The 13,593-nt window shown below is 41.9% G+C and overlaps 1 pseudogene; it reads right to left on the reverse strand.

Annotated features, from left to right (window-relative positions):
- Positions 1–223: 223 nt before the first annotated feature.
- LOC113284840 lies at positions 224–323 on the reverse strand (annotated as a pseudogene).
- Positions 324–13,593: the final 13,270 nt, after the last annotated feature.

The raw sequence follows: 13,593 nt of genomic DNA on the forward strand, positions 1-13,593 counted from the left end.
AACCCTTATTACCATGTTAGGGATTTTGAGGAAATTTGTAGTACTCTAAGAATTAGAGGCTTAGATGATGATGCTTTGAAACTTAGGTTATTCCCATTTTCCCTGAAAGATAAGGCCAAGTCGTGGCTGTATAGTTTGGACTCCGAGTCAATTGAGACATATGAACAACTTACATCTGCCTTTTTCAATAAGTTTTTCCCTAGGCACAAAACATCGTCTATTAGGACGCAAATATGCACATTTTCACAACAAGAGGGAGAATCTTTATATAGGTATTTGGAAAGGTTCAATGATTTATTATCCCAGTGTCCTCATCATGGTTTAGAAAAGGTTAGGCTAGTTCAGATCCTTTATGAGGGTTTAGATTATTCCACAACGACCATGGTTGAGTCTCTATGCACTGGTGGATTTGAAAACCAAACTGTTGATGCGGCGATGGAATTTTTTAATGAAATCGCCGAAAAAACCCAGCAATGGGAAAATAGTAGGGCACCCCAGAAAACAATTCTTTTAAGTAGAGGAAACGTTAATAGGGTAGAAGGAGGCTATGAATCAGATGCCAAAATTGCTGCTATAGCAAAAAGGTTAGAAGCCTTAGAAGTGGGCCAGACTAGTGGTAGAGTGGAGCCTTTTTGGGAAGGCCAGAATATTGAAGAGCAGGCCAATGCTCTTTATAATAACACTAGATTTGATAACCGTCAAAAGATTGACCCATATTCAGAAACCTATAATCCTGGTTGGAGAAACCATCCGAACCTTTCGTGGTCTAAGGGCCAAAGTCAAGGTCAGTTTAGTAATTCTAATGCTCCCCCAGGTTTTGGCTATACTAAGAATCCTTCAGGACTAGCTCAGTTTCAGAATCAGTCAGATAAGAAAATCCTAAGTTTAGAGGAATCTCTCGCCTTGTTAACTCAGCAAACTGCAAAATTCCAGTTATCCGTAGAACAGAGTCTACAAGCTAGTAACAGGATAGGACAAGAAAATAGTCAGGCTATTTCCGAGTTAAAAACCCAGGTTGGTCTGATAAGTGATTCTTTGAGAGAAAAAGGTAAGTTTCCTAGTCAAACACAACCCAACCCTAGAGGAGTTCATGAATTAGGTGCAAAACCATCGAATCAATTGAATGCTGTTAGAACCCTTAGAAGTGGTAGAGTTGTAGACAATAAGGTAACCATGCCCGATAGTGAACATACTGTAGTTCACCCCTCAGGATCTCACCTCTCAGGACCAGTAGCTGAAGAGACTGATAAAGTTTCTGATGAGTGAATTCGGTTCCTGAAAGGTCTGATTTTAGGCCTAGAGCCCCATTTCCTCAGCTATTAGTACCAACAAAGAAGGAATCGAACTTTAATGACATAGTGGAGGTTTTTAAGCAAGTTACCATAAACCTTCCCTTATTAGATGCAATTAGGCAAATTCCTGCTTATGCCAAGTTCCTTAAGGATATGTGTACGCGAAAGCGAAAACTTAGCGTCCATAAGAAAGCCTTTTTAGCTAGTCACGTAAGTTCAATCATTCAGAACACCACAACTCCAAAGTACAAAGACCCAGGTTCTCCTACCATTGCTTGCACAATAGGTAACTTCCGGGTAGAAAAAGCTTTACTTGACTTAGGAGCCAGTGTGAACTTACTGCCATTCCATGTATACTTACAGCTAGGACTTGGTGAAATGAAACCTACTCAGATGACACTGCAGTTAGCTGATAGGTCTGTTAAAATCCCTCGAGGTGTTATCGAGGATGTTCTTATTGAGGTCGACAAGTTTATTTATCCAGTGGATTTCGTGGTCCTAGATACCCAACCTGTCCCTGACCCAGAGAACCAGATACCTGTGATTTTAGGTCGCCCATTTTTAGCTACGTCTAATGCGATCATTAACTGTCGAAATGGTGTGATGAGTTTATCTTTTGGTAATATGACTATGGAGATGAACATTTTTAATGTCAGTAAGCAACCTCATGAGCTAGATGACACATGTGTTGAGGAGGTGAACATGATAGAAGCCTTAGTTCAGGAGTCATTACCAAACATCTTGTCTGAAGACCCATTAGAAAGTTGTCTATCCCATTTTGGTTTAGATTTTGACGACGATAGCACTATTGAACAGGTGAATGCTCTATTAGATTCTACCCCTGTGTTAGACACTGATAGATGGAAAGCTAGGTTCGAACCGTTACCAGTTTCTGAGACTACCCTAATTCCTTCTTTAGAAGAGCCCCCAAAGTTGGACCTTAAACCACTACCCGATACTCTAAAGTATGTGTTTTTAGGCCCATCTGAGACTTTACCTGTGATTGTAGCTTCCAATTTGGATAGTGATCAGGAAAGTAGGCTAGTAAATGTACTTCAAGACAATAAGGAAGCTTTAGGGTGGACTATAGCAGACATTAAGGGTATAAGTCCTACTGTGTGTATGCATCAGATTCATTTAGAGGAAGACTCCAAACCTTCTAGGGAGATGCAACGTCGACTGAACCCTAACATGAAAGAGGTAGTTCGAAAAGAGGTGCTTAAGTTGTTAGATGCGGGTATTATTTACCCAATTTCAGACAGTAAGTGGGTCAGCCCTGTTCAGGTTGTCCCCAAGAAATCAGGTATCACTGTAGTCCAGAATGATAATAATGAATTAATCCCAACCCGAGTGACCACGGGATGGCGTGTGTGTATTGACTATAGGAAATTGAACAAGGTCACAAGGAAGGATCACTTTCCCCTTCCTTTTATCGACCAAATGCTAGAGCGATTAGCTGGACATAGTCACTATTGCTTCTTAGATGGCTACTCCGGTTATAATCAGATCGTTATTCCCCAGAAGACCAAGAGAAAACCACTTTTACCTGTCCCTTTGGTACCTTTGCGTAGACGCATGCCTTTCGGGCTATGTAATGCCCCTGCAACTTTTCAGCGTTGTATGATGAGCATATTTTCTGATATGGTAGAACGGTTCTTAGAGGTCTTTATGGATGATTTTTCAGTGTTTGGTTCATCTTTCGATGAGTGCTTGCATCATTTGACATTAGTGTTGACTAGGTGTAAGGAAAAAAATTTAGTGCTTAATTGGGAAAAATGCCATTTCATGGTTAAATCAGGAATTGTTAGGGCACATCGTCTCTTCAAAGGGTATAGAGGTAGACAAAGCCAAAGTTGACCTTATTAAGACTTTACAGGTCCCAAAAACCGTAAAAGATATTAGGTCATTCCTAGGGCATGCAGGTTTTTACCGTCGATTCATTAAGGATTTTAGCTTGATTTCTAGACCTCTTTGCAATTTGCTTGCAAAAGATGTTAAGTTTGTCTTTGATGATGCTTGTTTAGAGGCTTTTGAGAAGCTTAAAACTTTACTCACTACTGCCCCGATAGTCCAGGCACCTAACTGGAACCTACCCTTTGAGATTATGTGTGATTCTTCAGATTATGCTATAGGCGTCGTTTTAGGAAAGAGAAAACAAATTACTTCATGTGATTTATTATGCTAGCAAAACTCTGAATGATGCCCAAATGAACTACACAACTACCGAGAAGGAACTTTTAGCCATCGTGTTTGCCTTGGATAAGTTTAGGTCCTACCTATTAGGTTCTAAGATCATAATCTATACAGATCATGCTGCTTTGAAATACCTTTTATCTAAGAAGGATACCAAACCTAGATTGATTAGATGGATCCTATTGTTACAGGAATTTTCCCCAGACATTAGAGACAAAAAGGGTGCAGAAAATGTAGTAGCAGATCACTTGTCTAGGCTAGTTGTTAGTTCCCCTAGTGATTCCCTTCCTATAAGGGATAGCTTTCCTGATGAACAATTGTTCTCTGTTTCCCAATCACCTTGGTATGCAAATATAGTGAATTATCTTGTTACTGGTCGAACCCCTCAACATTGGGGTAAGCAAGATCGTTCTAGGTTTTTAGCCGAGGTTAAGCATTTCTTTTGGGACGATCCTTATCTGTTTAAGTATTGTCCGGACCAGATTATTAGGAGATGTGTATCTGAGAGTGACCAGTCTAGTATTATCTCCTTTTGTCATGAACATGCATGTGGGGGTCATTTTAGTGCTAAGAAGACTGCTGCTAAGATTTTGCAGTGTGGATTTTACTGGCCTTCGTTGTTTAAAGATTCCCATAGTCATTGTGTTTCTTGTGAGCGTTGCCAGAAGTTAGGAACCATTTCCCGTAGAAATATGATGCCTTTGAACCCTATTTTAGTGATTGAGGTCTTTGATGTGTGGGGCATTGATTTTATGGGTCCATTTCCTATTTCGTTTGGTTATCTTTACATACTTGTCGTGTAGACTATGTGTCTAAGTGGGTTGAGGCGGTTCCGTGTAAACGAATGACCACAGGGTCGTAGTCCAGTTTTTGAAAGAGAATATACTTACACGTTTTGGTACGCCGCGAGCTATAATTAGTGATGGAGGTTCACACTTTTGTAATAGACCGTTTCTCTTTTAATGAAACAATACGGTATTACCCATAAAGTAGCAACCCCATATCACCCTCAGACTAGTGGTCAGGTAGAGGTTTCCAATAGGGAAATTAAACGTATTCTAGAGAAAACAGTTAATCCAAATAGGAAAGACTGGTCGTCGAGGCTTACTGATGCCTTATGGGCTTACCGTACTGCGTTTAAGACACCCATTGGAATGTCACCTTATCGTTTAGTGTTTGGCAAGGCATGTCACCTGCCTGTTGAGTTAGAGCATCGAGCCTATTGGGCTATTAAGAACTTAAACTTTTCACTTGACAAGGCAGGAGCTCAAAGAAAGCTCCAGCTCAATGAGTTGGACGAGATTCGTAGAGATGCATACGATAGTGCTAAGGAGTATAAGAACAAAATGAAACTTGTGCATGATAGGAATATTTTACGAAAGTCATTTTCTCCAGGTCAAAAAGTTCTTCTGTATGACACTCGTTTGCATCTATTCCCCGGGAAGTTGCGCTCTCGGTGGACCGGTCCTTTTGTGGTCCGTACTGTTTTTCCTCATGGCGCTGTTGAGATTGAGACACCAGATGGTAGTAGTTCTTCGAAGGTTAACGGTCAGCGATTGAAGCCCTTTTTAGAGCCTTTTCCTACAGGTGATGTTGAGGAGGTCCCTCTGGAGGACCCTGTTTACCTTGATTGACCATCGAGGCGATTTTGTATGTTGTATAATATTTTTGTAGGTTTTTGGTTACACTTCACCCAGGTACTATCTTTCCGACTTCTCTCTTTACTATTTCCTCATGTTACTTATATTTTTGGTACTGTTCTTTGATTAGAAACATTGAGGACAATGTTAGATTTAAGTTTGGGGGGGGGGGTAACTTTTTGTTACCTTTTCGTTGCAATAAATAAACTCCAGAGCCTAGAAATTTATCCCTATTAAGGATGGCACTAACCAATCTAAGTGGATGGAAGCATTTTGGTTGTAGGAGTTGAGGAACCAATCTGACTAGATGGCAACATCTAAAGAGTCTATTCATAAAAGCACAGAGCTCAGGTGTTAGAAATAACATGATAGTTTCACCATATCTCGTTGAGTCCTTTTCACTTCTGTTTTTATTTTGTTTTGTTTTTAAACTATGTTTCTCTAAGTGATTAGGTGGGGCTCACGATTCAAGTTGTTACCAATGCTAGGGTGAATTAGAGTGATTGAGATAAAAAAAAAAAAAAGAAAAAGAAAAAGAGACCAGACCATCAGACCAACTGGAATAAATTTAATAAAGTCGACCACTGGAACCCTTGTATATGCCAGTTGTGTTGACCTCGAGTTAGGATTATCGACCACTGGTACCCTTGTATATGCCAGTGTGTTGATATTAGTCAGACCGGTATCTCAGTTCATTAGGATAGGTTCATTTTGGCGGAGGCCTTCAGACAGATATGAGAAATACCGTTCACCTAGTAAACATCAAAACCATCTATGTTTTTCTATATCCATCTTATTGATCTATCCATGTGATTAGTTTTGACTCCGAATATTGATGTCCATAGTGCGACTATCTGAGTAGAGCTCTGTCACTTCATATGTATTTTAGTATGCTTGAGTGCAAACTCGTGTACAACAATTGGAATTTCGCATCATGGTACTTCCTCCTGTAGTCAATAAGTATGCCAACCAAGGAGATTCTTTAGTGCCTTCCAAGGTTCTATGTAGATAGCTAGGGTCTGGAGTATAAAGGTTTTGTGGGTATACCTCTGGTAAGCCCTCCGGAGACAACACTTCGCCACTAGGGACACCTAGGGGTTTAAAGGCTTGTTGCATACGCTAAATGCAATCGACGATGCCTACGACAGTGAGTTAGGATTTTATTTCTATTTTATTTTTGCTCGAGGACTAGAAAATAATAGGTTTGGGGGTATTTTATAGACACATTTTTGTGTCCGATTTGTCTCGATTCTATACATTGTTAGGGCTCATTTTTGTACTTATCATGGTGTTTTATTTATTTGTAGGTATTTTTGGCCAATAAACATTTTTGGAAAAAATTGGCTCGAAAAGTTGTCGGAAAGCACCCGGAGGACATTTTCTATTCAGACTCTCACTTTGGATAAGGGGTAACCTAATTACTAAGGGGCATCCCATTTCCAGGCAGTTGCTAATCACACCCCTACTCTGGATAAGGGGCAACCATCTTCAACATTTCAAAAACCAGGTTTTTGGCGGGAAAATAGTGCAGTGAAGAACAGTTTTGGTAATCGTGATTTGGAGGAGTTTGAGGTCGATTAAACCTCTGATTTTCATAGGATAGACTCCTTATGGGTCTAGGAATCTGATATGGGTGTTTAAATCGATTAGACTGGGCTCAATCGACGGATTTTTCTCACAACAGAAAATATGGAAAGTCACGTGTGTGACCTGTTTTAGGGAATTTTAGAGAGATTAAAGCGATGTAAACCTTCCCAAAGATTTGTATCTATCTAAGGAAGAGTTTAGAATAAAAAGGAAAGCTCAGAAACGCGTAGAAATTCTAAAACAAGAAATTGCCGCAACTTGGCCGTGAAGAGAAGGAAAGAGATTTTGGAAGATTTGGGAGAGATTTAACCGGTATTTTTGATATAAATAGATGTCTTGGGTCATATAGAAGAGGTGTCGAGAGTTTGGGAACCTAAGGAGAGCCAGAGAAGAAGAAATCAGAGCTTTACCAAACTATGTTTCTGCTGCTGCTGCTGCTGAAGAGAAGAACGTGAAGAACATTGACGCACAGGAAACAGTCGCAGAACAGTGTCGTTGTTTAACAGCTGAAGAAAATTAAGCTGTGCAGGGCAGTCGTATTCTAGGGTCTTAAAATCAGCGACAAAGCAACAGTTTTTCTGTAACAGTTCCATTGTAACAGCTGTTTTGCAACATCAATACACTGTTGCAAACAGTCTGTGTTATTACTTTTCACTCTTTTAATCATCTTTTGAGCAACAAACACATATTTTGATATCATGAGTAATATGAGGAGCTAAACCCCATTGCTGAGGCGATAGAGGAAGCTATTTTTCCAATAAAAAGTGGTATATTCTATTTTATCTTTTTATTTGCAATAATTATATGATTATTTGCCTTGAACTATTTATTGAATATGATTTTTATTTGAGTGATTGTGATCTATTTTGATGGAGTATGCTTAGTTGTAAGACTTTTGATGCTTCATACTTGGTATTTACAATTATTACTTTTGAAAATCTACTTGTTGCAATATTTTAGAATCAAATTAAACAAGAAAATTGCATAAGTATTGGTTTAATCACTTTGAACTTGGAAAATAGTGAAATCTTATCCTCAGTGTTTCTTTTAGTATTGATATCATCTTTGATTGAGTTTGCTATAATTTTTAGTGAGTTTTCTATTTTAATATTAGAATTTAAGTCTAATTAATATCCTTCACAAGTCTGAGAATCGAACCACTTTTACCACTATCTACAAATTACATCAACATCGATGCTTCATACAGATTGATTATATTCGATGCATTACATGCATAAAGTATACACGATATTTCATGAATATCGATTTCCTAAATAACTCAGTTATTTAACCTAGCATCGTATGCTACTCCCTGTGGGTCCCACGATCCACTCATTCGAGACATCAAGCATGTCACAAACTGGAGGATACTTACTGCGGTATTGGTCTGGCGGTTTACATCGTGCAGCGTGCAACGCGCCATTACAAGTACGTGTCAGGAAGACATGGACGGTTAGCGATGATGGGAGAAGTGGGCCAAGACGTGATCGTGCAATCACTCACACACGACCCCACTACTTCATCACTCCACTTCCTTCACTTCCTACGAGAGATGAGGTTTGTGCTTTATGACTTGTATAAATAGGTCCATCACCTATTTCTAAACGGACAAACAAGCACAGAAAACCAAGTGTTGTCATTCGTATCCAGAAAACACCAGAACTGATAGCTTACATTTTTCAAGCCAGTTCAGCTTTCTGATACAAGTCATAAACAACCAACACCTTCACAATCTCAATACCTTCTTCGCTTCCCTCCCTAAGATCAACCCCATCTCCTTCACTTTGTGACCGAAGCAAGTTTGGAATGACTATTTCTTGGTTTAGGCCATAATTGTATAGATTGATATCTCGAATCAAAAAGCACTCCCGTGTAGTGCATTTGTTTAGGGTTTAGATTCGTTTCTCATCCACACACACCCAAATTTACCAAAAACGCGGAAACATTTTTCACCCATAAACAATTGGCGACCACAGTGGGAGATTAATCTCTCGGTTGTGAAGTCAATTTCATCAGTACCAATTCAATTTTACTGATTTCGAAAATGGTGGATCTTAGGTCTGGATCAACAACCAATCTTGACGGGACTAGCGTTGACAACACTCTCGGTGTTGATATCCTAGGTGTCACCGTGCATCCAGTCAATACCATCAATGTATCTCGTGGAATTACTTCCTCTACTACCAGCACCAGCGGAGCAGGAGGAGATATTCCATTGGGCGTGACACCTCTTATCATCAGATCCAGAGCAGCCGCAAACCCTGGCATCTCTTCAAGTGTAACGCCTCAAGCCGCCACCAGAGCAACTGTCACTCCTCCATCGAGACGAGGACCTGGAGGAGCCAGAGGAGGACAACTCCCTATTACCATGGTGGATTTGATGAAGAGACAAGAATTTCTCGTTAGGTCCCAAACGGACATGGCTACAACTCAGGAAGAGGTACTCACTTTTCTAAAGACATTAACTGATCGATTGCCACAAGAGCCGCGACACCCCTTGGAGCCAAAAAGGAATGCATTCAACGCACCCGGAGAAGGTACTTCAGCGGCACGGGCCTACATGGACCTGATCAAAGAAGCGATAAACGACATACTCGATCTCCTCATCAAGATGACATCAGATATGAGCGGTCCTGTCATGGAGACTCCTACACTGGGGACTGATCCTCACAATGATTTTCCTCAAGTCAATAGTTTCACTATGAACCAGAGTCCGGTGGATCAGGAAGCGTCTTCTATAGTGTAAAGTTTATGCGAACTTTTATACCTCTCGAAGAATCAACGGACGGAGACGTTTGCTGCAATCAACCAGAGGAAGGTCACAACCGTGCCCTACATGTTACCGCACGCATCAAAGATTCAAAGTTCAAGAGGGCCCTTAACGACACAGGAGCTTATTCGAATGTGATTACTCTCAAGACTCTCAGGACAGCCAAGGTTCGCCCAGGAAAGATCGTATGGAAGCCTACTACAATGACAGACTTCGAGGAAAACCAAACTAACGCGTACAGGTATGTCAACCTGAATTTACCTGTAAGGCCCGTCCAGTCAAAGGTGAAATTCGAAGTCATAGAAAAAGAGCCAGACTACCACATGATATTGGGGAGACCGTGGCTTCATGACAGTAGGATTGTCCCTTCGACATATCACCAGTGCCTGAAGACTATGCTGAATAAAGAAGTCATTTGTATCCCTGCATCGCTGTCTCCCTATGCACCGATATGTGGACTGGAATTGATTGAACCAATATAAGCTCCGCATGAAGTATCAGACAAAAGTTCATTGCATACCACTCCCCACGTGGGTGTCAATCCAGAAGGAGGACTGACTCGCATCATTGAGGGCTAAGCCCCACAATGCATCTTTGCTGACAAAGCGTTCTTCTTCATCCGGTGAAGCCGCAAACCACGCTCACGCTAAGAGGGAACGAAATTTTGTGGAAATCCGTGACCAGAAAAGGAAAACCGTATACTGACGCCGTTGTTATCAATGAGAAGGAGAGACTGTTACCAAGTCTCCCCACCCAACGGAATGCTACAACAACGACGATCCACAGGAAGAGGTGTTGGATGCTCCACGACAGCTGCAAGACGGCACCAACTCCACAACTGATGAGCTCTAAATCGTTAACATCGGGAATGAGGAATCTCCTAGGCCTATCTCCACCAGCTCAACCTTGTGCATAGATGAACGCACAAAGCTTGTACAAATTCTCAAAGAATACCAGGACATATTCGCTTAGACGTATGAAGAAATTCTCGGTCCAGATGAAAAATTGGTCACCTACCATCTACATGTCATACCTGGAGCCTAGCTGATCAAGCAATCTCCGAGAAAATTCAGGCACGAGGCATAAGAGCAAATCAAGACTGAGATTCAGAAGTAGCTTGTTGCTGGCTTTATTAAGCTCATCCATCATCTGACCTGGTTGGATAATGTGGTCCCGGTGAAAAGAAAAATGGACAGATTAGGTGCTGCGTGGATTTCAGAGACTTGACAAATGCTGCCCCAAAGACGATTTTCCTCTACTTAACATTGACATGTTAGTAGACTCCATCAGCGGACAAGACATGTTCTTCTTCATGGATGGATATATCGGGTACAATCAGATAAGGATGTACGAGCATGACGCAAGTAAGACAGCTTTCCGAACTCCTCTCGAAAATTTTATTATACTTTAATGCCATTTGGTTTAAATAATGCCGGTGCAACGTATCAACGCTCTATGACGGCAATCTTCCACTGGAGCCGATACCTCAAGGGAGAAGCCTCAAAAAGATAAAGATCCGGGAGAATCACTCTATCAGACGATGGTGCATGTCTATCGTGCTATGTTGGAGAATCTGCGCTTTTGGTCATCCTATGGACTTCGTGAAGCTGTTGAACGCTCATCTACAACAACATCTTCCCTGCTAGAAAGAACCAGGTTTGCCAGTAATTAAGAGCCTCATGATGTTCGTTACTCAGCATACATCTCGCCAACAGGAAATACGACCTTCAGCCTTCCGTAAACAGTTTCGCTGAAGCAGCAAGAGGAAAGCCACCGACATACAACATCATGCGCGTCCAACGCCAACTTCAACTCTAGTACAACATGCATGACTGCCATAATGATAAAAAAACGTCCAAGATATTCCATATCTGGATCGACGGTAACTACATCAATGAGAGACGCTTTCATAATTTGTCTCCCGTGGAAGAAGTAGTTGCGCTGCCAAAGGAGATTGCACCCGGGACTTAAGAGGTACATACAGAATGTCAGGAGATTCATCATATTTGCAGAGCCTATTAGTTAAGTTATTCGCGTGAAGGAACTTCCGAACTCCTCAAAGACACGATCCAAAAATGATAAGGGTAAAGGAGTGTGACTGGGGACTGCTTAACACTGCCCATCTCAAAGATGGTGAATTTAGAGAGATGCAAGCATGATATCATTATGATTCCAAGATGTCAAGACGGCCTCATGAACCTAGCGTGACAACATCTATCAAGTCGAAAGCTCAGTGGATACTCGTGGGCAGGGGACTGTCTCCTTCTTCTCTATTCCATGAAGAAACATCAAGAAAGCCATCGGTTCCAGCTTCTCCCTCTAATAACGAGACGATCTCTACCATTTTATGAAGAGTGTCAAGTTCGTGCAAGTTGCCACCACGCCTCTCCCTGCCAGTCTCTTCTGATTACAGCTGCTGCCAAGAACCGTTGTTGCTCGTCGATTGATACCATCCAGAGCTTCACCATAGACCACTATGTACAATAGGTAATCTAAACTTCTGCATATCTTTACCCATGGAGAAGTAATATGATTACTAGTACGAAGGCTGGATGGCGATACCTTTATTATGGTAAACCCATCGGGCATACAAGATAGAGCCACGTAAACCACGCTTGAGGACTGAGGCTCAGCATGAAATTCCTTCGCCGTCAGTCAAGAACTTCTTCAACACAAGAGAGATGGTCAATCAAGAAGCATGTAATTCGCAAGGGGAAACCAAACTGAAGCAGAAGTCGCTTCAATGCTCCCTCCAACAGAAGCCGCTTCAATGCTCTCTCTCTCTCTCTCTCTCCAGAAGAAGGCGTTTCAGCTCTCTCCAGAAGAAGGAGTTTCAGCTCTCCCTCCAACAGAAGCCGCTTCAATGCTCTTTGTCTCCAGAAGAAGGCGTTTCAGCTCTCTCCAGAAGAAGGCGTTTCAGCTCTCTCTCCAGAAGAAATCGCTTCAACACTTCAACACTCTCCAGAAGCTGCTTCAACGCTCTCTCCGGGACCCGCTTAGACGTACGCTCCAGAAGCTGCTTTAACGCTCTCTGCAGAACCCACATTCACATTTGAGCAGACAAGGTTCATTTTTGAGCAAAGCAAGCACGCTGTGGGTCCCACGTCCGAAGCAGGCAGCAAGGCCGGTGTTTGGTCAAGATAGCAGGGTCGGTGTTTGGTCGAAGTAGCAAGGATGCCACTCGAGCAAGAATATCAACCGTATGGGAAAAGCATGCACAAGAAAGGGCGTACGTTTGAAACATGTACACGGTGGACCCTTTTTTGATCGAAGCATGCACATCATCCCATGTTCGAAGCAAGCATGCTCACATCGGATCCCACGTTCTACTGAAGCAGGCACGCAGTGGACCCACGTTTAACCGAAGCAGGCACAACAAGCTCACGTTCGATCAAACATGCGCATGATGAGTCCCACGGTTGAGAGAAATGAGCCCACATGCCTATCAAACAGGTGCAACAGGTTGACGTTTGGTCGAAGCATATACATGGTGGGGTCCACATCCGTCCAGGGTTACATGCACGTTTTCTATGGGAAGAGGAGCATACAAGTTCTATTCCCTTCTTGGATCAAATGCTCGGAGGAGGAAACCGGTCCCACCAAGGTCGTGGTCACACCTGGTGTACTCACACGGACGATGGCCAACACGGCTAGCCAAAGTCCCTCCAGGTAAACTTCCTTTGTCTTTTCTTTTTACGTTGTATACGTCACCATCTCATGCCTACCCCACAATAGTGTAACCATTATGCGCTAGGCAGGGGACTTAATGTTGATGGTGGATTTTTGCTCAAGGCTAAAATTGTTAAAGCCGAACTTAATATGCCGACGTCCTGCGGAGGATAAAGCTATCTGAGTGATGAATACTTCTTCACTTGACTAATTCACCTAGAATGGAACATGTGGCAAAAATCCCAGTATTATGTGAATTAAATACACCCATAACGGAGAATGTAGCAACAATCCCGATATTCCGTGGATTGCATGATTAGCCTTGTATTTCTTGTGTTGTTCCCGCAAAACTCTCATTATTGGTGCGGCATGACGACTGAGTGTTGCTCTTAGCAGAGTAACACGAATCTCCAAGTATCAATAGTGAGGCATGCACGAAATA

Source organism: Papaver somniferum, chromosome 5, assembly GCF_003573695.1.
Source record: "Papaver somniferum cultivar HN1 chromosome 5, ASM357369v1, whole genome shotgun sequence".
Classification (NCBI taxonomy): domain Eukaryota; kingdom Viridiplantae; phylum Streptophyta; class Magnoliopsida; order Ranunculales; family Papaveraceae; genus Papaver; species Papaver somniferum.